The 23,970-nt window shown below is 40.1% G+C and overlaps 2 non-coding genes across 2 annotated transcripts; one reads left to right on the top strand and one right to left on the bottom strand.

Annotated features, from left to right (window-relative positions):
- Positions 1-14,706: 14,706 nt before the first annotated feature.
- Positions 14,707-14,814, bottom strand: LOC130942801 (small nucleolar RNA R71). The gene has a single exon (XR_009071351.1). It is a non-coding gene; the product is annotated as a small nucleolar RNA R71 (small nucleolar RNA).
- An 8,038-nt stretch (positions 14,815-22,852) lies between these two features.
- On the top strand, positions 22,853-22,960 carry LOC130942297 (small nucleolar RNA R71). Its single transcript, XR_009070873.1, has one exon. It is a non-coding gene; the product is annotated as a small nucleolar RNA R71 (small nucleolar RNA).
- Positions 22,961-23,970: the final 1,010 nt, after the last annotated feature.

Here is a 23,970-nt window from a genome sequence, read left to right as displayed (position 1 = left end):
TAGGAGATATGATTTTAAAAGATATGATCAGAAAAAGATATAATTTTTAAAAGAGAAAGATATAAATAACAATTTAAAAGATCAAATTTGAAATTTACTTTTGAAAAAGATTTTTAAAAAATAATTAAGTTTTGAAAACAAATTTGAAAGGATGTTGGATTGGATTTGAAAGCCATTTGTTCTTTTGGGTTAAGATATATCTAAAACATTTGTAACATTGGATTTTAGAAATTAGGATCAAAACTTTTGGAATTGAAAATAATAATTTGGAATATGTTTATGCAAGAAATCATGAATTGAAACATAAAAATTTCGAAAAAATATGAAGAAAAACGAAATTGTACCTCCTCCCACCATCCTGGCGTTAAACGCCCACATGGTGCATGGTTTGGGCGTTTAACGCCCACATGTTGCTTCTCCTGGGCGTTCAACGCCCAAGTGATGCTTCTTTCTGGCGTTGAACGCCAGGAAGTCCTTCTTTACTGGGCGTTTTTCTAAACGCCCAGAATGCTAGCAGATTGGCGTTAAACGCCCAGAAGGTGCATCTTTCTGGCGTTTAACGCCCAGAAGATGCTCCTTTCTGGCGTTTAACGCCCAGATAGCTACCCTTACTGGCGTTAAACGCCCAGTGGGTGCTTCTTTTGGGCGTTTAACGCCCACAGTATTTCTTACTGGCTTTTTCACGCCAGTGAGCTTCCAAATTTCCCTGTAACTCTGTTACTTCAACCAATTGCTAATTCACCTTTGAATATACTTGGACTTAAACCTGTAAAGAAAAGAAAATTTATTTAATTAGTAAATAAACTTTGTAAATGGCTGGGTTGCCTCCCAGCAAGCGCTTCTTTAATGTCTTTAGCTGGACTGTCACTGATCTTCAATGTAATCTCAGTCTTGAGCATTCTTGCTCGAAATTATCTTCAAGATAGTGTTTAACTCTTTGTCCATTTACAATGAATTTTTTGTTAGAGTCACTATCCTGAAGTTCTATGTATCCATATGGTGATACACTTGTGATTACATATGGACCTCTCCACCGGGATTTTAACTTCCCGGGGAATAATCTGAGCCTAGAGTTGAATAGCAGAACTTTCTGTCCTGGTTTAAAGACTCTGGATGACAATTTCTTATCATGCCATCTTTTTGCTTTTTCCTTGTAAATTTTTGCATTTTCAAAAGCATTGAGTCTAAATTCCTCTAGCTCATTTAACTGGAGCAATCGTTTTTCTCCAGCCAACTTGGCATCAAGGTTTAGGAATCTGGTTGCCCAGTAGGCCTTGTGTTCCAGTTCCACTGGCAAGTGACATGCCTTTCCATACACAAGCTGGTATGGAGAGGTCCCTATAGGGGTCTTAAATGCTGTTCTGTATGCCCACAGAGCATCATCCAAGCTTCTTGCCCAATCCTTTCTACGGTTAATTACAGTCCGTTCCAGGATTCTTTTAAGTTCTCTATTTGAGACTTCAGCCTGCCCATTAGTTTGTGGGTGATATGGAGTAGCCACCCTGTGGTTGACTCCATAACGTACTAGAGCAGAGTAGAGCTGTTTATTACAGAAATGAGTGCCCCCATCACTGATTAACACTCTAGAGATACCAAATCTGCTGAAGATATATTTCTGGAGGAATTTTAACACTGTTTTAGTGTCATTAGTGGGTGTTGCAATAGCCTCCACCCATTTGGATACATAATCCACTGCCACCAGAATATAGGTGTTTGAGTATGATGGTGGGAAAGGTCCCATGAAGTCAATGCCCCATACATCAAACAACTCAATCTCCAAGATTCCTTGTTGAGGCATGGCATAACTGTGAGGCAGGTTACCTGATCTTTGGCAACTATCACAGTTAAGCACAAATGCTCGGGAGTCTTTATAGAGAGTAGGCCAGTAGAAGCCACTTTGGAGGACTCTTGTGGCTGTTCGTTCACTTCCAAAATGTCCTCCATACTGTGATCCATGGCAATGCCAAAGGATCTTCTGTGCTTCTTCTTTAGGCACACATCTACGGATTACTCCGTCTGCACATCTCTTAAAGAGATATGGTTCATCCCAAAGATAATACTTTGCATCTGTGATTAATTTCTTTGATTGCACCTTACTGTACTCTTTGGGTATGAATCTTACTGCCTTGTAGTTTGCAATGTCTGCAAACCATGGCACTTTCTGGACGGCCAGCAGTTGCTCATCCGGAAAGGTTTCAGAAATTTCAGTGAGAGGGAGGGACGCCCCTTCCACTGGTTCTATTCGGGACAGGTGATTTGCTACTTGATTTTCTGTCCCTTTTCTGTCTCTTATTTCTATATCAAACTCTTGCAGAAGCAGCACCCATCTGATGAGTCTGGGTTTTGAATCCTGCTTTGTGAGTAGATATTTAAGAGCAGCATGATCAGTGTACACAATCACTTTTGATCCTACTAAGTAGGACCTGAATTTGTCAATGGCGTAAACCACTGCAAGTAGCTCTTTTTCTGTGGTTGTATAATTCTTCTGTGCATCATTTAGCACACGGCTTGCATAGTAAATGACGTGCAGAAGCTTGTCATGCCTTTGTCCCAACACTGCACCAATGGCATGGTCACTGGCATCACACATCAGTTCAAATGGTAATGTCCAGTCTGGTGCAGAGATGATTGGTGCTGTAACTAATTTAGCTTTCAGAGTCTCAAATGCCTGCAGACATTCTTCATCAAAGATAAATGGCGTGTCTGCAGCTAGCAGGTTGCTCAGAGGTTTGGCGATTTTTGAAAAATCCTTTATAAACCTCCTATAGAACCCTGCATGTCCCAGAAAGCTTCTGATTACCTTAACATTAGCAGGTGGTGGTAATTTTTCAATTACTTCTACCTTAGCTTGGTCCACCTCTATCCCCTTGTTCGAAATTTTGTGCCCAAGGACAATTCCTTCAGTCACCATAAAGTGACATTTTTCCCAGTTTAAAACCAGATTAGTCTCTTGGCATCTTTTCAGAACAAGTGCTAAATGGTTTAGGCAGGAGCTGAATGAGTCTCCAAATACTGAAAAGTCATCCATGAAGACTTCTAGGAATTTTTCCACCATATCAGAGAAAATTGAGAGCATGCACCTCTGAAAGGTTGCAGGTGCATTGCACAGGCCAAATGGCATCCTTCTGTATGCAAATACTCCAGATGGGCATGTGAATGCCGTTTTCTCTTGATCCTGGGGATCTACTGCAATTTGATTATAACCTGAATATCCATCTAGGAAGCAGTAGTATTCATAACCTGCTAGTCTTTCTAGCATCTGGTCTATGAATGGTAAAGGAAAATGATCCTTTCTGGTGGCTGTATTGAGCCTTCTGTAATCAATGCACATACGCCACCCTGTAACTGTCCTTGTAGGAACCAGTTCATTTTTTTCGTTGTGAACTACTGTCATGCCTCCTTTTTTTGGAACAACTTGGACAGGGCTCACCCAGGGGCTGTCAGAAATAGGATAAATAATCCCAGCCTCTAGTAGTTTAGTGACCTCTTTTTGCACCACTTCTTTCATATCTGGATTCAGCCGCCTTTGTGGTTGAACCACTGGCTTGGCGTCATCTTCCAGCAAGATTTTGTGCATGCATCTGGCTGGGCTAATGCCTTTAAGATCACTGATGGACCACCCAAGAGCTGTCTTGTGTGTCCTTAGCACTTGAATTAGTGCTTCCTCTTCCTGTGGCTCTAAGGTAGAGCTTATGATTACAGGAAATGTGTCACCATCTCCCAGAAATGCATATTTCAGGGATGGTGGTAATGGTTTGAGTTCGGGTTTTGGAGGTTTCTCCTCTTCTTGAGGGACTTTCAGAGGTTCTATTATCTTCTCTGATTCCTCCAAATCAGGCTGAACATCTTTAAAGATGTCCTCCAGCTCTGATTCGAGACACTCAGCCATATTGACCTCTCTTACCAGAGAGTCAATAATATCAACACTCATGCAGTCATTTGGGGTGTCTGGATGTTGCATGGCTTTAACAACATTCAACTTGAACTCCTCCTCATTGACTCTCAAGGTCACTTCCCCTTTTTGGACATCAATGAGGGTTCGGCCAGTTGCTAGGAAAGGTCTTCCTAGAATGAGAGTTGCACTCTTGTGCTCCTCCATTTCCAGCACCACAAAGTCAGTAGGAAAGGCAAATGGCCCAACCTTGACAATCATGTCTTCAATCACGCCTGATGGGTATTTAATGGAGCCATCAGCAAGTTGAAGACATATCCTGGTTGGTTTGATTTCTTCAGTCAAACCAAGCTTTCTGATAGTAGATGCAGGTATTAGGTTGATACTTGCCCCAAGATCACATAAAGCTTGCTTGGTACAAGTATCCTCTAATGTGCATGGTATCATAAAGCTCCCAGGATCTTTAAGCTTCTCAGGTAAGCTTTTCAGAATGACTGCACTGCATTCTTCAGTGAGGTAAACTTTTTCAGTTTCCCTCCAATCCTTCTTATGACTTAAGATCTCTTTCATGAACTTAGCATACGAAGGTATTTGCTCAAGTGCTTCTGCAAACGGAATCTTTATTTCAAGAGTCCTGAGATAGTCTGCAAAGCGGGCAAATTGCTTATCCTGTTCTGCTTGGCGGAGTTTTTGAGGATAAGGCATTTTGGCTTTGTATTCCTCAACCTTAGTTGCTGCAGGTTTATTACCTACAGAAGTGGGTTGGGAAGCCTTTTTAGAAGGATTGTTATCAGCACTTGTATGTGACTGATCACCCACTGGCGTTTGAATACCAGGGGTGAAAGCTGGGGTGGCGTTAAACGCCACCTCCTTGCTAGTTACTGGCGTTTGAACGCCAGAACCATGTTCCTTTTGGGCGTTCAACGCCAGATCCATGCTTGTTTCTGGCGTTGAACGCCAGGAATGAGCATGGTCTGGGCGTTCAGCGCCAGCTTTATCCCTTTCTGGGCTCTGCCTGTCCTCAGAGGGATTTTGAGTAGCTATTTGTTCATTTCCTGTCTTCTTGCTGCTTTGAAGTGAGGTATTTAATGTTTTCCCACTTCTTAATTGAACTGCTTGGCATTCATCTGCTATTTGTTTTGACAGTTGCTTTTCTGTCTGTTTTAATTGCACTTCCATGTTCCTGTTAGCCATTCTTGTTTCCTGTAATATTTCCTTGAATTCGGCTAGCTGCTGAGTTAGAAAGTCTAATTGCTGATTAAATTCGTTAGCCTGATCCACCGGACTGAGTTCTGCAGTTATTGTTTTAGCTTCTTCTTTCATGGAAGATTCACTGCTTAGGTACAGATGCTGATTTCTGGCAACTGTATCAATAAGCTCTTGAGCTTCTTCAATTGTTTTTCTCATGTGTATAGATCCACCAGTTGAGTGGTCTAGAGAAATCTGAGCTTTTTCTGTAAGCCCATAGTAGTAGATGTCTAATTGCACCCATTCTGAAAACATTTCAGAGGGGCATTTTCTTAGCATCTCTCTGTACCTCTCCCAAGCATCATAAAGGGATTCATTATCTCCTTGTTTGAAGCCTTGGATGTTTAGCCTTAGCTGTGTCATCCGTTTGGGAGGGAAATAGTGATTCAGGAATTTTTCTGACAGCTGTTTCCATGTTTTTATGCTGTTCTTAGGCTGGTTATTTAACCACCTCTTAGCTTGATCTTTTACAGCAAATGGAAACAGTAGTAATCTGTAGACATCCTGATCCACTTCCTTATCATGTACTGTATCAGCAATTTGCAGAAATTGTGCCAGAAACTCTGTAGGTTCTTCATGTGGAAGACCAGAATACTGGCAGTTTTGCTGCACCATGATAATGAGCTGAGGATTCAGCTCAAAGCTACTAACTCCAATGGAGGGTATACAGATACTACTCCCATATGAAGCAGTAGTGGGGTTAGCATATGACCCCAGAGTCCTCTTGGACTGTCCATTCATACTTACTTCCATAATGGAATACAAGTTGAGAATTTATATGTTGAGAATTATTTATTTTATAATAGTGGAATAAAAAAAATGGAATATATAAAAAAAATATATTTTGAAAATATTTTGTGAAAATTTTTCGAAAAATTTGAAATTGAAAATTGAAGTTTATATTAAAAATTTCGAAAAAGTAGTTTTTAAAAATAGTTGGAAAATAAATTTTTTTTTTGAATTTTGAATTTTATGATGAAAGAGAAAAACACACAAAAGACACAAGACTTAAAATTTTTAGATCTAATGCTCCTTATTTTCGAAAATTTTTGGAGGGAAAACACCAAGGAACACCAAACTTAAAAATTTTAAGATCAAAACACAATAAAAACTCAAGAACACTTTGAAGATTCACAAGAACACCAAGAACAAAAGAAAGAACACCAAACTTAAAACTTTTAGAACACCAAAATAAATTTTCGAAAATTATAAAAAGATTAACAATAAAACACCAAACTTAGAGTTTGGCACAGGATTAAATCAAGAAAAATTATTTTTGAAAAAGATTTTCAAAAGTATTGGTGTTCCCTTATCAAGAATATGACCCTTCTATTCTAGCCAAATGGGTAGCAAATATAACAATTGTTTTGAAAAAGCACAAGAAACACAAGAAAAGACTCAGAACAAGAAAAATTAAAGATCAAACAAGAAAAATAGACAAGAACAACTTGAAGATTAAGGAAAACAAAGGACACTCACACGAAAAATTCAAAGAAAAATATAAAAGACGCAATTAACACCAAACTTAGAACAAGACACTAAACTCACGAAAATTTAACAATTAATTAAGAAAAATAATATTTTTGAAAAGAAATTTTTGAAAAGAAACTATCCTATCAAAATTTAATGACTCTGTAACAACAAAAATAAATTATTCCTAATCTAAGAAATAAAATAAGCCTTCAATTGTTCAAACTCAATAATCCCCGGCAACGGCGCCAAAAACTTGGTGGACGAAATTGTGATTTCTATCTTTTGATCTTTAGTATGTCCACAACTTCGTTCAACTAACCAGCAAGTGCACTGGGTCGTCCAAGTAATACCTTACGTGAGTAAGGGTCGATCCCACGGAGATTATTGGCTTGAAGCAATCAATGTTATTTTGTTAATCTTAGTCAGGAGGCTAATGAAGTTATTTGGATTTATTTGTAAAAGGCCAAACTACAAACTACTTAAAATTGTAAGTTAAAATAATAGAGAATAACAGCGTTACTTGTTGTGCAGTAATGGGAAATACGTTGGAGTTTTGGAGATGCTTTGTCCTTTGAACTTCAACTCTTCCTTGAAATCCTCTTCTCACACGCAAGTTCCTTCCATGGCAAGCTCTATGTAGGGTGTCACCGTTGTCAGTGGCTACCTCCCATCCTCTCAGTGAAAACGTTCCTATGCTCTGTCACAGCACGGCTAATCATCTGTCGGTTCTCAATCAGGTTGGAATAGAATCCATTGATTCTTTTGCGTCTGTCACTAACGCCCAGCCCTCAGGAGTTTGAAGCACGTCACAGTCATTCAATCCCGGAATCCTACTCGGAATACCACAGACAAGGTTTAGACTTTCCGGATTCTCATGAATGCCGCCATCAATCCAGCTTATACCACGAAGATTCTGATTAGGGAAGCTAAGAGACATTCATTCAATCTGATGTAGAACGGAGGTGGTTGTCAGGCACACGTTCATGGGTTGAGGAAGGTGATGAGTGTCATGGATCATCACCTTCTTCACAATTAAGCGCGAATAAACATCTTAGATAAGAACAAGCGTGTTTGAATGGAAAACAAAGGAATTGTATTAAATCATCGAGACGCTGCAGAGCTCCTCACCCCCAACAATGGAGTTTAGAGACTCATGCCGTCACAAAGTATGTAATTCAGATCTGAAAATGTCATTAGGTACAAAAAATGTCTGTAAAAGTTGTTTAAATAGTAAACTAGTAACCTAGGTTTACAGAAAATGAATAAACTAAGATAATTGGTGCAGAAATCCACTTCTGGGGCCCACTTGGTGTGTGTTGGGGCTGAGACTAAAGCTTTCCACGTGTAAAGACCTTTCTTGGCGTCAAACTCCAGGTTATGACGTGTTTTGGGCGTTCAACTCCGGATCATGACGTTTTTCTGGCGTTTAACTCCAGACAGCAGCATGAACTTGGCGTTTAACGCCAAGTTACGTCGTCTATCCTTGCGCAAAATATGGACTATTATATATTGCTGGAAAGCCCTGGATGTCTACTTTCCAACGCCGTTGAGAGCGCGCCAATTGGACTCCTGTAGCTCCAGAAAATCCATTTCGAGTGCAGGGAGGTCAGGATCCAACAGCATCAGAGTCCTTTTTCATCCTAAGTCAGATTTTTGCTCAACTCCCTCAATTTCAGCCAGAAAATACCTGAAATCACAAAAAAACACACAAACTCATAGTAAAGTCCAGAAATATGATTTTTGCCTAAAAACTAATATTATTTTACTAAAAACTAACTGAAACATGCTAAAATCTACATGAAATTACCCCCAAAAAGCGTATAAAATATACGCTTTTTGGCATTGTTTTTAGGTAGTTTTTAGTAGGATCTAGCTACTTTTAGGGATTTTTTCATTCGTTTTTATGCTAAATTCACATTTCTGGACTATACTATGAGTTTGTGTGTTTTTCTGTGATTTCAGGTAATTTCTGGCTAAAATTGAGGGACCTGAGCAAAAGTCTGATAAAAGACTGACAAAGGACTGCTGATGCTGTTGGATTCTGACCTTCCTGCACTCAAAATAGATTTTCCGAAGCTACAGAACTTCAAATGGCATGCTCTTAAAAACGTTGGAAAGTAGACATCCAGAGCTTTCCAGCAATATATAATAGTTCATACTTTATCCGTGATTAGATGACGTAAACTGGCACTCAACGCCAGTTCCATGCTGCATTCTGGAGTCAAACGCCAGAAACACGTGACGAACCAGTGTTGAACGCCAAAAACACGTTACAACTTGCTGTTCAACTCCAAAAGAAGCCTCTGCACGTGTAAAGCTCAAGCTCATCCCAAGCACACACCAAGTGGGCCCCGGAAGTGGATTTCTGCATCAATTACTTACTTATGTAAACCCTAGTAGCTAGTCTAGTATAAATAGGACTTTTTACTTTGTATTCAAAAGTCTTTTGACCAGTCTTTTGATTGATCTTTAATCAGTGTATGCAATTTCAGACCTTCATGGGGGCTGGCCATTTGGCCATGCCTGGACCACTTTCACTTATGTATTTTCAATGGTGGAGTTTCTACACACCATAGATTAAGGGTGTGGAGCTCTGCTGTACCTCGAGTTTTAATGCAATTACTACTATTTTCTATTCAATTCAGCTATCCCTTTTCTAAGATATTCGTTGCACTTCAACATGATGAATGTGATGATCCGTGACACTCATCATCATTCTTACCTATGAACGCGTGACTGAAAACCACTTCCGTTCTACCTTAGACCGGGCGCATATCTCTTGGATTCCTTAATCAGAATCTTCGTGGTATAAGCTAGATTGATGGTGGCATTCTTGAGAATCCAGAAAATCTAAACCTTGTCTGTGGTATTTCGAGTAGGATTCAGGGATTGAATGACTGTGATGAGCTTCAAACTCGCGATTGTTGGGTGTGATGACAAACGCAAAAGAATCAAGGGATTCTATTCCAACATGATCGAGAACCGACAGATAATTAGCCGTGCCGTGATAGAGCATTTGGACCTTTTTCACTGAGAGGATGGGATGTAGCCATTGACAACGGTGATGCCCTACATACAGCTTGCCATGGAAAGGAATAAGAAGGATTGAAGGAAGACAGTAGGAAAGTAGAGATCCAACAGGGACAAGCACCTCCACACACTAATCTGAAATTCCCACCATTGAATTATATGAGTAACTCTATCTTTATTTTCTGTTTTATTTATTATTCGAAAACTCCATAACATTTACTATCCGCCTAACTAAGATTTACAGGATGACCATAGCTTGCTTCATACCAACAATCTCCGTGGGATCGACCCTTACTCACGTAAGGTATTACTTGGACAACCCAGTGCACTTGCTGGTTAGTTGTGCGGAGTTGTGACTAAGTGTGATTCACGTTTGAGAGCGCTACCAAGTTTTTGGCGCCATTGTTGATGATCACAATTTGTGCATCAAGTTTTTGGCGCCGTTGCCGGGATTGTTCGAGTTTGGACAATTGACAGTTCATCTTGTTGCTCAGATTAGGTAATTTTCTTTTTATTTTCTTTTCAAAATGTTTTCAAAAATATTTTTCAAAATTTTCCCTTTGTTTTCGAAAATTATTCCAAATTTTTTAAGAATGAATTCTCGAGTTTCATAGTAACATGTTGAAGCCTAACTGGCTATAAAGCCATATCCAAATCCTTTTGGATTGAGGCTTCCACTTGTCAACATAACGGGTATTTATATGGAGTTGGATGAAATATCAGCTGTTGCATGCCTGATTTATATCTTCTAAAGCTGGTTGGCTATTAAGCCATGCCCAACTCTTGGATTGGAGCTTTAGACTAACATTGAAAGATTCCTGGAATTCTTATTAAAATTTTTGAATCTCTTAATTTCTTTTCCTATATGTTCTTTTCGAAAAAAATAAAAGAAAATACAAAAAAATCATAAAATCATAAAAAACCAAAAATATTTTGTGATTCTTGTTTGAGTCTTGGGTCATGTTTTAAGTTTGGTGTCAATTGCATGCTTTAAAAATATTTCTTGCATTTTTCGAAAATTCATGCATTCATAGTGTTCTTCATGATCTTCAAGTTGTTCTTGGTAAGTCTTCTTGTTTGATCTTGATGTTTTCTTATTTTGTGTCTTTTATTATTTTTCATATGCATTGATGAGCGGATAATTTGTATACTTTTTGGCATTGTTTTTAGTATGTTTTTGATATCTTTTAGTTAGATTTTAGTACATTTTTATTAGTTTTTATTTAAAATTCACTTTTCTGGACTTTACTATGAGTTTGTGTGTTTTTCTGTGATTTCAGGTATTTTCTGGCTGAAATTGAGGGACCTGAGCAAAAATCTGATTCAGAGACCAAAAAGGACTGCAGATGCTGTTGGATTCTGACCTCCCTGCACTCGAAGTGGATTTTCTGGAGCTACAGAAGCCCAATTGGCGCGCTCTCAACGGCGTTGGAAAGTAGACATCCAGGGCTTTCCAGCAATATATAATAGTCCATACTTTGTCCAAGATTTGATGGCCCAAACCCGCGAAGCAATCCGGCCTCAGGAATTCCAGCGTTAAACGCCGGAACAGGAATAAAAGTTGGAGTTAAACGCCCAAACTGGCATGGGAGCTGGCGTTTAACTCCAGAAAAGGTCTCTACACGAATTTCCTTGATTGCTCAGCCCAAGCACACACCAAGTGGGCCCGGAAGTGGATTTTTATGTCATTTACTCATTTCTGTACACCTTAGGTTACTAGTTTACTATTAATAGGACCTTTACTATTGTATTAGTAGACTTGGGTAGCTATCTTCACTTTTATGCTATCTTAGATCTTTGGGAGGCTGGCCATTCGGCCATGCCTGGACCTTATGCTTATGTATTTTCAACGGTGGAGTTTCTACACACCATAGATTAAGGGTGTGAAGCTCTGCTGTACCTCGAGTATTAATGCAATTACTATTGTTCTTCTATTCAACTCCGCTTGTTCTTTATCTAAGATATCACTCGTTCTTCAACCTATGAACAAGGTGACTGACAACCATTCTTGTTCTACAAGCATTCGAGGCTTTAGTGAATATCTCTTGGATTCCGATTGCACGATGCATGGTTGATCGCCTGACAACCGAGTGCTCGCCTGACAAACGAGCCAGCCATTCCGTGAGATCAGAGTCTTCGTGGTATAGGCAAGAACTGATGGCAGCATTCAAGAGAATCCGGAAGGTCTAACCTTGTCTGTGGTGTTCTGAGTAGGATTCAATGATTGAATGACTGTGACGTGCTTCAAACCCTGAGGGCGGGGCGTTAGTGATAACGCAAAAGAATCACTGGATTCTATTCCGGCCTGATTGAGAACCGACAGATGAATTCCGCTATGCCGTGACAGGACATATGCAATCGCTTTCACTGAGAGGATGGGAGGTAGCTGCTGACAACAGTGAGACCCTACACGAGTTTGCCATGGAAAGGAGTAAGAAGGATTGGATGAAGGCAGTAGGAAAGCAGAGAGACGGAAGGGAAGGCATCTTCATACACTTGTCTGAAGCTCTTACACCAATGATATACATAAGTATCACTATCTTTATCTTGCATGTTATTTTCGTTCATCATCATCATATACATTTGAGTTTGCCTAACTAAGATTTACAAGATGACCATAGCTTGCTTCAATACTAACAATCTCCGTGGGATCGACCCTTACTCACGTAAGGTTTATTACTTGGACGACCCAGTGCACTTGCTGGTTAGTTGTGCGAAGTTGTGTAATGCCATGGTATTGAGCCACCAAGTTCTTGGAGCCATTACCGGGGATTATTTGAGTTGTGAAAAAGTATTGTTCACAATTTCGCGCACCAAGTTTTTGGCGCCGTTGCCGGGGATTGTTCATGTTTTGAGCAAGCTTTTGGTAACATCAGAGCCAAGATCCGGCAACAACATCAAATTTTTGGTGTTATTGCCGGGATTGTTTAGGCTGGACAACTGACGGTTCATCTTGTTGCTTAGATTAGGTATTTTTTTTTCGAAATTCTTGAAGGTGAATTCTAGAGTTTCATGATGATTTGTTGAAATCTGGCTGGCTGAGAAGCCATGTCTAATCTGATTGGACCGAGGTTTCAACTTATCACCACAAGAGCTTGTTGATTTCGTATCAATCTTGCTGTTGGAGCAGTGATTTGCTAAGGCTTGGCTGACCTTGGTCATGTCTAGTGTTTGGACCGAAGCTTTCTTTGAAAGCTTGGCTGGCTGTGAAGCCATGTCTAATTCCTGGACCGGAGCCTTAGACTAGCATTGCACTGATTCCTGGACTTCTCATTAAGAATTTTGATACTTTTTTTCACTTAATTTTCGAAAAAATACAAAAAATTTGCAAAACCATAAAATCCCAAAAATATTTCTTGTTTGAGTCTAGAGTCTCATCTTAAGTTTAGTGTCAAATGCATGTTTTTGTTATATTTTTCGAATCCATGCATATATTTCTTTGTTTTGATCTTTGAATTCTATTGACTTGAAGTATTTTGTGTGTCTCATATGCATTTTCATGTTGTTAGTGTCAGTAGTACACAAACTGCTAAGTTGGTGTCTTGCATGCATTGTTAATTGATTCCTTTTGCATTTTGATTATCAAAAATCCAAAATATTTTTAATTTGTGTCCTTTCAAGTCAATGATACAAGAATTGAAGATTCAAAACATGCTGCAGAGGAATTATACAGAAAAAGCTGAGCATTCAAAAATGCCCAGTGAAGAAGGCAGACTGCGTTTAAACGCCAGCCAGGGTACCTGGTTGGGCGTTTAACGCCCAAAAGGGTGCATTTTGGGCGTTAAACGCCAGAATGTATACCATTCTGGGCGTTTAAACGCCAGGATGGTGCAGGGGGAAGATTTGTTTTCAAAATCAAATTTTTTTTAGTTTTTCAAAATCAAATCTTTTTCAAATCAAATCTTTTCAATCAAATGTTTTCAAAATCAATTTCTTTCCTTTTTAAAAGATACTTACTAACAATTAATGATTTGATTGAACATCACAAGATTGTTACCTTTTCTGTTGAGAAAGGTTTGAATGTTTCAAATCATATCTTTTCTTGTTAGGCAAGTCATTCATTTTTAAAATCATATCTTTTCAAATGGTTTTCAAATCATATCTTTTAAAAATAGTTTTCAAATCATATCTTCTCAATCACATTTTTTTTTTTTTTCATATCTTCTTAACCACATCTTTTTCAAAATAACTTTCAATCAAATCTTCTTAATTTCTAATTTCAAATTCTTTTTCAAAAATCACTTAATTTCTTTTCCACTTTGATTTTCGAAAATCAATTGATGTTTTTCAAAAATGTTTTCAAAGTATTTTAATTAATTTTCGAAAATAAACTTCCCTCCTTCCCACATCCTCCTGTTTATGGAGTGCCACTCCTTCTCAATGCACAATTCGAACCTTATCTAACTAAAGTTCGAATTCATCTTCTCCTTCTTCTTTCTATTTCTCTTTTCCTCTGACATTTCAAGGAATCTCTATACTGTGACATAGAGGACTCCACATTTTCTTGTTCTCTTCTCTATCATATGAGCAGGAGCAGAGACAAAGGCATTCTTGTTGAAGCTGACCCTGAACCCGAGAGAACCTTGAAGAGAAAGCTAAGAGAAGCCAAGGCACAACTCTCTTTAGAGGACCTGACCGAATTCTTCAAGGAAGAAGAACACATGGCAGCAAAACAACAACAAGCAAACAATGCAAGGAAGGTGCTGGGTGACTTTACTGCACCTACTCCTGATTTTTATGGGAGAAGCATCTCTATCCCTGCCATTGGAGCAAACAACTTTGAGCTTAAGCCTCAATTAGTTTCTCTAATGCAACAGAATTGCAAGTTCCATGGACTTCCAATGGAAGATCCTCATCAGTTTTTAGCTGAATTCTTGCAAATCTGTGACACAGTCAAGACTAATGGGGTTGACCCTGAAGTCTATAGACTGATGCTATTCCCTTTTGCTGTAAGAGACAGAGCTAGAATATGGTTGGACTCTCAACCTAAAGAAAGCCTGGACTCATGGGAAAAGCTAGTCAATGCCTTCTTGGCAAAATTCTTTCCACCACAAAGATGGAGTAAGCTTAGAGTGGAAGTCCAAACCTTTAGACAAAAGGATGGAGAATCCCTCTATGAAGCTTGGGAAAGATACAAACAATTAATCAGAAAATGTCCTTCTGACATGCTTTCTGAATGGAGCATCATAGGTATTTTCTATGATGGTCTCTCTGAACTATCTAAGATGTCCTTGGATAGCTCTGCAGGAGGATCTCTTCATCTGAAGAAGACGCCTACTGAAGCTCAAGAACTGATTGAAATGGTTGCAAATAACCAATTCATGTACACTTCTGAAAGAAATCCTGTGAACAATGGGACTAGTCAGAAGAAAGGAGTTCTTGATATTGACACTCTGAATGCCATTTTGGCCCAGAATAAAATATTGACTCAACAAGTCAATTTGATTTCTCAAAGTCTGTCTGGAATGCAAAATGCACCAAACAGTACTAAGGAAGCTTCATCTGAGGAAGAAGCTTATGATCCTGAGAACCCTTCCATGGAAGAGGTAAATTACCTAGGAGAACCCTATGGAAACACCTATAATTCTTCATGGAGAAATCACCCAAATCTTTCATGGAAGAATCACGAGAGACCTCAACAAGGTTTCAATAACAATGGTGGAAGAAACAGGTTAACAATGGCAAGCCTTTTCCATCATCTTCTCAGCAACAGACAGAGAGCTCTAAGCAGAATAATTCTGACTTAGCAACCATGGTCTCTGATCTGATCAAAACCACTCAAAGTTTCATGACTGAAACTAGATCTTCCATTAGGAATTTGGAAGGACAAGTGGGTCAGCTGAGCAAGAAAATTACTGAACTTCCTCCAAGCACTCTCCCAAGTAACACTGAAGAAAATCCAAAAGGAGAGTGCAAAGCCATAAACATGGCCGAATTCTGGGAGGAAGAAGAGGCAGTGAACGCCACTGAGGAAGGCCTCACTGGACGTCCACTGGCCTCTAATGAGTTCCCCAATGAGGAACCTTGGGAATCTGAGGCTCAGACTGAGACCATAGAGATTCCCTTGGACTTGCTACTGCCTTTCATGAGCTCTGATGAGTATTCTTCCTCTGAAGAGGATGAGTATGTCATGAAGAGCAAGTTGCTAAAAACCTTGGAGCAATCATGAAGCTAAATGACAAGTTATTGGAAATGAGACTTGGGAAGATGAACCTCCCTTGCTCACCAAAGAACTGGATGACTTGTCTAGGCAGAAACTGCCTCAAAAGAGGCAGGATCCTGGGAAGTTTTCTATACCTTGTACCATAGGCACCATGACCTTCAGAAGGCCTTGTGTGACTTAGGGTCAAGTGTAAACCTCATGCCCCTCTCTGTAATGGAGAAATTAGGGATCTTTGAGGTGCAAGCTGCAAAAATCTCACTAGAAATGGCAGACAACTCAAGAAAACAAGCCCATGGACTTGTAGAGGATGTTCTGGTTAAGGTTGAAAACCATTACATTCCTACTGATTTCATAGTCCTAGAGACTGGGAAGTGCATGGATGAATCCATCATCCTTGGCAGACCATTCCTAGCCACAGCAAAAGGCTGTGATTGATGTTGATAGAGGAGAGTTGATCATTCAAGTGAATGAAGAATCCATGGTGTTTAAGGCCCAAGGATATCCCTCTATCATCATGGAGAAGAAGCATGAAGAGCTTCTCTCAAAACAGAGCCAAGCAGAGCCCCCACAGTCAAACTCTAAGTTTGGTGTTGGGAGGCCACAACCAAAATCTAAGTTTGGTGTTGAAACCCCACATTCAAACTCTAAGTTTGGTGTTGGGAGGTTTCAACAAGGTTCTGAGTGTTTCTGAGGCTCCATGGGAGTCCTCTGTCAAGCTAATGACACTAAAGAAGCGCTTGTTGGGAGGCAACCCAATGTTATATTTTTATATTTTCTTTTGTTATTTTATGTTTTTTGTAGGTTGATGATCATAAGAAGTCACAAAAACAATGAAAAAAGCAAAAACAAAATGAAAAACAGGAAGAAAAACAGCACACCCTGGAGGAAGATGCTGCTGGCGTTCAAACGCCAGTCAGCCTAGCAGTTGGGCATTTAACGCCCAGTCTGGCACCTTTCTGGGCGTTTAACGCCAGAAAAGGGCACCAGACTGGCGTTAAACGCCAGTAAAGGGCAACAACCTGGCGTTAAACGCCAGGAATGGGCACCAGCCCGGCGTTTAACGCCAGAAATGGGTCAAAACGTGGATTTTGATGCCATTTGGTGCAGGGATGACTTTTCCTTGACACTACAGGATCTGTGGACCCACAGGACCCTACCATCACTCTCTCTCTTCTTCCCCCATTCACCAATCACCTCAACACCTCTTCCCCAAAAACCCCTCACCTATCAAATCCCATCTTTCTCTTCACCACTCACATCCATCCTTCATAAAACCCCACCAACCTCACCCTTCAAATTCAAACCACTTTCCCTCCCAAACCCACCCTCAAATGGCCGAACCTTTACCCCCCTCTCTCCTATAAATACCCTTCTTCAACCCTTCATTTTCACACAACCTAAAGACCACTTCTTCCCCCTTTGGCCGAACACACTACCCTCCCCCTCTTCCTCATTTCTTCTTCTTCTACTCCTTTCTTTCTTCTTTTGCTCGAGGACGAGCAAACATTTTAAGTTTGGTGTGGTAAAAGCGTTGCTTTTTTCGTTTTTCCATAACCATTATGGCACCAAAGGCCGGAGAAACCTCTAAAAAGAGGAAAGGGAAAGCAAAAGCTTCCACCTCCGAGTCATGGGAGATGGATAGATTCCTCTCAAAGGTGCATCAAGACCACTTCTATGAAGTTGTGGCCTTGAAGAAGGTGATCCCCGAAGTCCCCTTTTTACTCAAAAAGGGTGAATATCCGGAGATCCGCCATGAGATCCAAAGAAGAGGTTGGGAAGTTCTCATCAACCCCATTCAACAAGTTGGAATCTTGATGGTTCAAGAGTTCTATGCCAATGCATGGATCACAAAGAACCATGACCAAAGTGTGAACCCGAATCCAAAGAATTATCTTACTATGGTTCGGGGAAATACTTGGATTTTAGTCCGGAGAGTGTGAGGGTGGCGTTCAACTTGCCTATGATGCAAGGAGATGAGCATCCTTTCACTAGAAGGGTCAACTTTGATCAAAGGTTGGACCAAGTCCTCACAGTCATATGTGAAGAGGGCGCACAATGGAGGCAAGACTCAAGAGGAAAGCCGGTTCAATTGAGAAGGCATGACCTCAAACCGTGGCTAGAGGATGGTTAGAGTTCATACAACGCTCAATCATTCCCACTAGCAACCGGTCCGAAGTTACCATAGACCGGGCCATCATGATCCATAGCATCATGATTGGAGAAGAAATAGAAGTTCATGAGGTTATAGCCCAAGAACTCTATAAGGTGGCGGACAAGACCTCCACTTTGGCAAGATTAGCCTTTCCTCACCTCATTTGTCACCTCTGTTATTCAGTTGGAGTTGACATAGAAGGAGATATCCCCATTGATGAGGACAAGCCCATCACCAAGAAAAGGATGGAATACACAAGAGACCCCTCTCATCAAGAAATCCCTGAGATTCCTCAAGGGATGAACTTTCCTCCACAAAACTATTGGGAGCAACTGAATACCTCCCTAGGAGAGTTGAGTTCCAACATGGGACAACTAAGGGTGGAGCACCAAGAACACTCCATCATCCTTCATGAGATTAGAAAAGATCAAAGAATCATGAGGAAGGAGCAACAAAGGCAAGGAAGAGACATTGAGGAGCTCAAGCACTCCATAGGACCTTCAAAAGCAAGGAAGAGCCGCCATCACTAAGGTGGACCCATTCCTTGATTTCCTTGTTCTTTATTCTTCTGTTTTTCGAATTTTATGCTTTATGTTATCCATGTTTGTGTCTTATGATCATTAGTGTCTTAGTGTCTATGCCTTAAAGTTATGAATGTCCTATGAATCCATCACCTTTCTTGAATAAAAATGTGCTTAATTGAAAAAGGAAGAATTGCATGAATTTTGAATTTTATAATAGTTTAATTATTTTGATGTGGTGGCAATATTTTTGTTCTCTGAATGTATGTGTAAACAGTGCATATGTATCTTGAATTTGTGGTTCATGAATGTTGGCTCTTGAAAGAATGATGAAAAAGGAGACATGTTACTGAGGATCTGAAAAATCAATAAAATGATTCTTGAAGCAAGAAAAAGCTATTCAAAAAAAAAAAAAAAAAAAAAGAGAAAAAAACCGAAAAAAAAAAAAATCGAAAAAAAGAAAGAAAAGAAAGAAAAAGAAAAGAAATAAAGTTGTGATCCAAGGCAAATAAGAGTGTGCTTAAGAACCCTGGACACCTCTAATTGGGGACTTTAGCAAAGCTGAGTCACAATCTGAAAAGGTTCACCCAATTATGTGTCTGTGGCATGTATGTATCCGGTGGTAATACTGGAAGACAGAGTGCTTTGGGCCACAGCCAAGACTCAATAAATAGCTATGTTCAAGAATCATCATACTTTACTAGGAGAATCATTAACACTATCTGGACTCTGAGTTCCTAAAGAAGCCAACCATTCTGAATTTCAAGGGATAGATTGAGATGCCAAAACTGTTCAGAGACAGAAGGTTAAAAGCCCCGCTCATCTAATTAATACTGATCTTCACAGATGTTTTTGGAATTCATTGCATATTCTCTTCTTTTGATCTTATTTGATTTTCAGTTGCTTGAGGACAAGCAACAATTTAAGTTTGGTGTTGTGATGAGCGGATAATTTGTATACTTTTTGGCATTGTTTTTAGTATGTTTTTGATATCTTTTAGTTAGATTTTAGTACATTTTTATTAGTTTTTATTTAAAATTCACTTTTCTGGACTTTACTATGAGTTTGTGTGTTTTTCTGTGATTTCAGGTATTTTCTGGCTGAAATTGAGGGACCTGAGCAAAAATCTGATTCAGAGACCAAAAAGGACTGCAGATGCTGTTGGATTCTGACCTCCCTGCACTCGAAGTGGATTTTCTGGAGCTACAGAAGCCCAATTGGCGCGCTCTCAACGGCGTTGGAAAGTAGACATCCAGGGCTTTCCAGCAATATATAATAGTCCATACTTTGTCCAAGATTTGATGGCCCAAACCCGCGAAGCAATCCGGCCTCAGGAATTCCAGCGTTAAACGCCGGAACAGGAATAAAAGTTGGAGTTAAACGCCCAAACTGGCATGGGAGCTGGCGTTTAACTCCAGAAAAGGTCTCTACACGAATTTCCTTGATTGCTCAGCCCAAGCACACACCAAGTGGGCCCGGAAGTGGATTTTTATGTCATTTACTCATTTCTGTACACCTTAGGTTACTAGTTTACTATTAATAGGACCTTTTACTATTGTATTAGTAGACTTGGGTAGCTATCTTCACTTTTATGCTATCTTAGATCTTTGGGAGGCTGGCCATTCGGCCATGCCTGGACCTTATGCTTATGTATTTTCAACGGTGGAGTTTCTACACACCATAGATTAAGGGTGTGAAGCTCTGCTGTACCTCGAGTATTAATGCAATTACTATTGTTCTTCTATTCAACTCCGCTTGTTCTTTATCTAAGATATCACTCGTTCTTCAACCTATGAACAAGGTGACTGACAACCATTCTTGTTCTACAAGCATTCGAGGCTTTAGTGAATATCTCTTGGATTTCCGATTGCACGATGCATGGTTGATCGCCTGACAACCGAGTGCTCGCCTGACAAACGAGCCAGCCATTCCGTGAGATCAGAGTCTTCGTGGTATAGGCAAGAACTGATGGCAGCATTCAAGAGAATCCGGAAGGTCTAACCTTGTCTGTGGTGTTCTGAGTAGGATTCAATGATTGAATGACTGTGACGTGCTTCAAACCCTGAGGGCGGGGCGTTAGTGATAACGCAAAAGAATCACTGGATTCTATTCCGGCCTGATTGAGAACCGACAGATGAATTCCGCTATGCCGTGACAGGACATATGCAATCGCTTTCACTGAGAGGATGGGAGGTAGCTGCTGACAACAGTGAGACCCTACACGAGTTTGCCATGGAAAGGAGTAAGAAGGATTGGATGAAGGCAGTAGGAAAGCAGAGAGACGGAAGGGAAGGCATCTTCATACACTTGTCTGAAGCTCTTACACCAATGATATACATAAGTATCACTATCTTTATCTTGCATGTTATTTTCGTTCATCATCATCATATACATTTGAGTTTGCCTAACTAAGATTTACAAGATGACCATAGCTTGCTTCAATACTAACAATCTCCGTGGGATCGACCCTTACTCACGTAAGGTTTATTACTTGGACGACCCAGTGCACTTGCTGGTTAGTTGTGCGAAGTTGTGTAATGCCATGGTATTGAGCCACCAAGTTCTTGGAGCCATTACCGGGGATTATTTGAGTTGTGAAAAAGTATTGTTCACAATTTCGCGCACCATGCATCTTTGCATTCTGGAGCACGAAAAAGTGATCACTACTTTTCACAACTCAAATAATCCCTAGTAATGGCCCCAAAGATTTGGTGCTCAATACCATGGCATAAACACAACTTCGCACAACTAACCAGCAAGTGTACTGGGTCGTCCAAGTAATAAACCTTACGCGAGTAAGGGTCGATCCCACAGAGATTGTTGGTATGAAGCAAGCTATGGTCACCTTGTAAATCTCAGTCAGGCAGACTCAAATGGTTATAGATGATGAATAAAACATAAAGATAAAGATAGAGATACTTATGCAATTCATTGGTGGGAATTTCAGATAAGCGAATGGAGATGCTTTGTCCCTTCCGTCTCTCTGCTTTCCTAGTGCCTTCATCCAATCCTTCTTACTCCTTTCCATGGCAAGCATTATGCAAGGGTTTCACCGTTGTCAGTGGCTACCTCCCATCCTCTCAGTGGAAATGTTCAACGCACCCTGTCACGGCACGGCTATCCAGCTGTCGGTTCTCGATCATGTCGGAATAGAATCCAGTGATTCTTTTGCGTCTGTCACTAACGCCCCACAATCGCGAGTTTGAAGCACGTCACAGTCATTCAATCATTGAATCCTACTCAGAATACCACAGACAAGGTTTAGACCTTCCGGATTCTCTTGAATGCCGCCATCAGTTCTAGCCTATACCACGAAGACTCTGATCTCACGGAATGGCTGGCTCGGTTGTCAGGCGAGCGCTCGGTTGTCAGGCGATCAACCATGCGTCGTGTATCAGGAATCCAAGAGATAAACATTAGAGCCTTGTTGCTTGTAGAACGACAGTGGTTGTCAATCACGCGTTCATAAGTGAGAATGATGATGAGCGTCACACAATCATCACATTCATCTCCTAGTACTCCTCATTGGGGAACTCAGTGGAGGCCAGTGGACGTCCATTGAGGTCTTTCTCAGTGGCCTTCACTGCCTCTTCCTCCTCTCCACATTCGGCCATGTTGATGGCCTTGCACTCTCTTTTTGGATTTTCTTCTGTATTGCTTGGAAGAGTACTAGGAGGGAGTTCAGTAATTTTCTTACTCAGCTGTCCCACTTGTGCCTCCAAGTTTCTAATGGAGGACCTTGTTTCATTCATGAAACTTTGAGTGGTTTTGATCAGATCAGAGACCATGGTTGCTAAGTCAGAGTGGTTCTGCTTAGAATTCTCTGTCTGTTGCTGAGAAGATGATGGGAAAGGCTTGCCATTGCTAAACCTGTTTCTTCCACCATTATTGTTGTTGAAACCTTGTTGAGGTCTCTGTTGATCCTTCCATGAGAAATTTGGGTGATTTCTCCATGAAGAATTATAGGTGTTTCCATAGGGTTCTCCTAGGTAATTCACCTCTTCCATTGAAGGGTTCTCAGGATCATAAGCTTCTTCTTCAGATGAAGCATCCTTAGTACTGTTTGGTGCATTTTGCATTCCAGACAGACTTTGAGAAATCAAATTGACTTGCTGAGTCAATATCTTGTTCTGAGCCAATATGGCATTCAGAGTATCAATCTCAAGAACTCCTCTCTTCTGATTCGTCCCATTGTTCACAAGATTCCTTTCAGAAGTGTACATGAATTGGTTATTTGCAACCATTTCAATTAGTTCTTGAGCTTCTGTAGGCGTCTTCTTCAGATGAAGAGATCCTCCAGCAGAGCTATCCAATGACATCTTGGACAGTTCAGAGAGACCATCATAGAAAATACCTATGATGCTCCATTCAGAAAGCATGTCAGAAGGACATTTTCTGATCAATTGTTTGTATCTTTCCCAAGCTTCATAGAGGGATTCTCCTTCCTTCTGTCTGAAGGTTTGGACTTCCACTCTAAGCTTACTCAATTTTTGAGGTGGAAAGAACTTTGCCAAGAAGGCATTGACTAGCTTTTCCTAAGAGTTCAGGCTGTCTTTAGGTTGTAAGTCTAACCATATCCTAGCTCTGTCTCTTACAGCAAAAGGGAATAGCAAAAGTCTGTAGACCTCAGGGTCAACCCCATTAGTCTTGACAGTGTCACAGATTTGCAAGAATTCAGCTAAGAACTGATGAGGATCTTCCAATGGAAGTCCATGGAACTTGCAATTTTGTTGCATTAGAGAAACTAATTGAGGCTTAAGCTCAAAGTTGCTTGCTCCAATGGCAGGGATAGAGAGGCTTCTCCCATAGAAGTCGGGAGTAGGTGCAGTAAAGTCACCAAGCACCTTCCTTGCATTGTTGGCATTGTTGTTATTTTCGGTTGCCATGGGTTCTTCTTCTTTGAAGATTTCTGTTAGGTCCTCTACAGAGAGTTGTGCCTTAGCTTCTCTTAGCTTTCGCTTCAAGGTCCTTTCAGGTTCAGGGTCAGCTTCAACAAGAATGCCTTTGTCTTTGTTCCTGCTCATATGAAAGAGAAGAGAACAAGAAAATATAGAATCCTCTATGTCACAGTATAGAGATTCCTTGAGGTGTCAGAGAGACAGAAAACTAGAAGGAAAAGGTAGAAGAATTCGAACTTAGTGAGATAGAGTTCGAATTGTGCATTGAGGAGGAGTGGTACTCCATAAATAGAAGGATGTGAGAAGAGGGGAAGAAATTTTCGAAAATTAAGTAAAAGATTTAAAAACATTTTGAAAAAGATTTTGAAGAAGATATGATTTGAAAAACAAATTAAAAAGATTTGATTTTAAAAATAAATGGCTTGCCTAACAAGAAAAAATATGATTCAAACATTAAACCTTTCTCAACAGAAAAGGCAACATACTTGAAATGTTCAATCAAATCATTAATTGTTAGCAAGTATCCATGGAAAAGGAAAGAAATTGATTTTGAAAAAGATTTGATTGAAAAGATATGATTTGAAAAAGATTTG

The sequence above is a fragment of the Arachis stenosperma genome, chromosome 7 (genome assembly GCF_014773155.1).
Source record: "Arachis stenosperma cultivar V10309 chromosome 7, arast.V10309.gnm1.PFL2, whole genome shotgun sequence".
NCBI lineage: Eukaryota > Viridiplantae > Streptophyta > Magnoliopsida > Fabales > Fabaceae > Arachis > Arachis stenosperma.
The sequence above is the reverse complement of the archived record's forward strand: the minus strand, read 5'-3'. Positions and strand labels throughout refer to the sequence as shown.